This window comes from Arachis stenosperma, chromosome 8 (genome assembly GCF_014773155.1).
Source record: "Arachis stenosperma cultivar V10309 chromosome 8, arast.V10309.gnm1.PFL2, whole genome shotgun sequence".
Lineage (NCBI taxonomy): Eukaryota > Viridiplantae > Streptophyta > Magnoliopsida > Fabales > Fabaceae > Arachis > Arachis stenosperma.
The window spans coordinates 45,795,831-45,799,628 of record NC_080384.1 but is presented as its reverse complement, the minus strand read 5'-3'; the positions used below and the strand labels follow the sequence as shown (position 1 = coordinate 45,799,628).

Here is a 3,798-nt window from a genome sequence, read left to right as displayed (position 1 = left end):
TCATTCACTTGAATGATCAGTTCACCTCCATCAACATCAATCACAGCCTTTGCTGTGGCTAGAAAGGGTCTACCAAGGATGATGGATTCATCCATGCACCTCCCAGTCTCTAGGACTATGAAATCAGTAGGGATGTAATGGTCTTCAACTTTTACCAAAACATTCTCCACAAGTCCATGAGCTTGTTTTCTTGAGTTGTCTGCCATCTCTAGTGAGATTCTTGCAGCTTGTACCTCAAAGATCCCTAGCTTCTCCATTACAGAGAGAGGCATGAGGTTCACACTTGACCCTAAGTCACACAGAGCCTTCTTGAAGGTCATGGTGCCTATGGTACAAGGTATTGAAAACTTCCCAGGATCTTGTCTCTTTTGAGGTAATTTCTGCCTAGACAAGTCATCCAGTTCTTTGGTGAGCAAAGGAGGTTCATCCTCCCAAGTCTCATTTCCAAATAACTTGTCATTTAGCTTCATGATTGCTCCAAGGTATTTAGCAACTTGCTCTTCAGTGACATACTCATCCTCTTCAGAGGAAGAATACTCATCAGAGCTCATGAAAGGCAGAAGTAAGTCCAATGGAATCTCTATGGTCTCATTTTGAGCCTCAGATTCCCATGGTTCCTCATTGGGGAACTCAGAGGAGGTTGGTGCACGCCCATTGAGGTCTTCCTCAGTGGCGTCCTCTTCCTCTCTTTCCTCTCTAGATTCGGCCATGGTTATGGCTTTGCACTCTCCTTTTGGATTTTCTTCTGTATTACTTGGGAGAGTACTAGGAGGGAGTTAAGTAACTTTCTTGCTCAGCTGTCCCACTTGTGCCTCCAAATTCCTAATGGAAGACCTTGTTTCAGTCATGAAACTTTGAGTGGTTTTGATTAGATCAGAGACCATGGTTGCTAAGTCAGAGGGGTTCTGCTTAGAATTCTCTGTCTGTTGCTGAGAAGATGGAAAAGGTTTGCTATTGCTAAACCTGTTTCTTCCACCATTGTTGTTGTTGAAACCTTGTTGAGGTCTCTCTTGATTCTTCCATGAGAAATTTGGGTGATTTCTCCATGAAGAATTGTAGGTGTTTCCATAGGGTTCTCCTAGGTAATTCACCTCTTCTATTGAAGGGTTCTCAGGATCATAAGCTTCTTCCTCAGATGAAGCATCCTTAGTACTGCCAGGTGCATTTTGCATTCCAGACAGACTTTGAGAAATCAAATTGACTTGTTGAGTCAATATCTTATTCTGAGCCAGTATGGCATTCAGAGTATCAATCTCAAGAACTCCTTTCTTCTGACTTGTCCCATTGTTCACAGGATTCCTTTCAGAAGTGTACATGAATTGGTTATTTGCAACCATCTCAATTAGTTCCTGAGCCTCTGTAGGCGTCTTCTTCAGATGAAGAGATCCTCCAGCAGAGCTATCCAAAGACATCTTGGATAGTTCAGAGAGACCATCATAGAAAATACCTATGATGCTCCATTCAGAAAGCATGTCAGAAGGACATTTTCTGATTAATTGTTTGTATCTTTCCCAAGCTTCATAGAGGGATTCTCCATCCTTCTGTCTGAAGGTTTGGACTTCCACTCTAGGCTTACTCAATTTTTGAGGTGGAAAGAACTTTGCCAAGAAGGCATTGACTAGCTTTTCCCAAGAGTCCAGGCTATCTTTAGGTTGTGAGTCCAACCATATTCTAGCTCTGTCTCTTACAGCAAAAGGGAATAGCATCAGTCTGTAGACCTCAGGTCAACCCATTAGTCTTGACTGTGTCACAGATTTGCAAGAACTCAGCTAAAAACTGATGAGGATCTTCCATTGGAAGTCCATGGAACTTGCAATTCTGTTGCATTAGAGAAACTAATTGAGGCTTAAGCTCAAAGTTGTTTGCTCCAATGGCAGGGATAGAGATGCTTCTCCCATAGAATTGGGTAGGTGCAGTAAAGTCACCCAGCACCTTCCTTGCATTGTTGGCATTGTTGTTGTTTTCGGCTGCCATGGGTTCTTCTTCTTTAAAGAATTCGGTTAGGTCCTCTACAGAGAGTTGTGCCTTAGCTTCTCTTAGCTTTCGCTTCAAGGTCCTTTCAGGTTCAGGGTCAGCTTCAACAAGAATGCCTTTGTCTCTGCTCCTGCTCATATGAAAGAGAAGAGAACAAATAATGTGGAGTCCTCTATGTCACAGTATAGAGATTCCTTGAGGTGTCAGAGAAAAAGAAAAATAGAAGAAGGGGGTAGAAGAATTCGAACTTGATTAGATAGAGTTCGAATTGTGCATTAAGAAGGAGTAGTACTCCATAAATAGAAGGATGTGGGAAGAAGGGAAGAGAATTTTCGAAAATTAATTAAAAAGATGTCAAAAACATTTTGAAAAATTGATTGATAATTTTCGAAAATTCAAAGTGGAAAAGAAATCAAGTGATTTTTGAAAAAGATTTTGAAATTAGAAATTAAAAGGATTTGATTGAAAACTTATTTTGAAAAAGATGTGATTGAGAAGATATGATTGGTTTTTTTAAAAAGATGTGATTGAGAAGATATGATTTGAAAAACAATTTTTAAAAAGATTTGATTTCAAAAATTAATGACTTGCCTAACAAGGAAAGATATGATTCAAACATTAAACCTCTCTCAACAGAAAAGGCAACAAACTTGAGATGTTCAATCAAATCATTAATTGTTAGCAAGTATCTTTGAAAAAAAAGAAAGAAATTGATTTTGAAAACCTTTGATTGAAAAGATATGATTTGAAAAAGATTTGATTTTGAAAACAAAATCTTCCCCCTAGTGCCATCCTGGTGTTAAAGGCCCAGAATGGTATCCATTCTGGCGTTTAACGCCCAAAATGCTACCTTTTTGGGCGTTAAACGCCCAACCAGGTACCCTGGCTGGCGTTTAAACGCCAGTCTGTCCTTCTTCACTGGGCGTTTTCTACGCCCAGCTTTTTCTGTGTAATTTCTCTGCTGCATGTTCTGAATCTTCAGTTCCCTGTACTATTGACTTGAAAATAGAACCAAGATCAAATAAACAAGGCATGCAAGACACCAAACTTAAGATTAGACACTAGACTCAAACAGAAAACATAAAATCTTTTTGGTTTTTATGATTTAAAAATTTTTTTTGTGCTTTTTTCGAAAATTATATGAAAATAGAAAATAAAGGTTTCAGAATTCTCAATTTGAATTTCCAGGAATCATTGCAATGCTAGTCTAAGACTCTGGTCCAGGAACTAGACATGGCTTCACAGCCAGCCAAGCTTTCAAAGAAAGCTTCGGTCCAAAACACTAGACATGGCCAATGGCCAGCCAAGCCTTAGCAGATCATTGCTCCAATAGCAAGATTGATAGAGATCAACAAGCTATTGTGATGATTAGTTGAAACCTCGGTCCAATCAGATTAGACATGGCTTCTCAGCCAGCCAGATTTCAACAGATCATCATGAAACACTAGAATTCATTTTTAAGAACTCTGAAAAAAAAAATACCTAATCTAAGCAACAAGATGAACCGTCAGTTGTCCATACACGAACAATCCCCGGCAACGGCGCCAAAAACTTGGCGCACGAAATTGTGATCACTACTTTTCACAACTCAAATAATCCCTAGTAATGGCTCCAAAGACTTGGTGCTCAATACCATGGCATAAACACAACTTCGCACAACTAACCAGCAAGTGCACTGGGTTGTCCAAGTAATAAACCTTACGCGAGTAAGGGTCGATCCCACGGAGATTGGTGGTATGAAGCAAGCTATGGTCACCTTGTAAATCTCAGTCAGGCAGACTCAAATGAGTATAGTGATAAACGAATAAAGCATAAAGATAAAGA

At 39.7% G+C, this 3,798-nt stretch overlaps 1 non-coding gene across 1 annotated transcript; it reads left to right on the top strand.

The window, feature by feature from the left end:
- Window positions 1-1,466: 1,466 nt before the first annotated feature.
- Window positions 1,467-1,574, top strand: LOC130947056 (small nucleolar RNA R71). Its single transcript, XR_009072469.1, has one exon. It is a non-coding gene; the product is annotated as a small nucleolar RNA R71 (small nucleolar RNA).
- The last annotated feature ends 2,224 nt before the right edge of the window (window positions 1,575-3,798 follow it).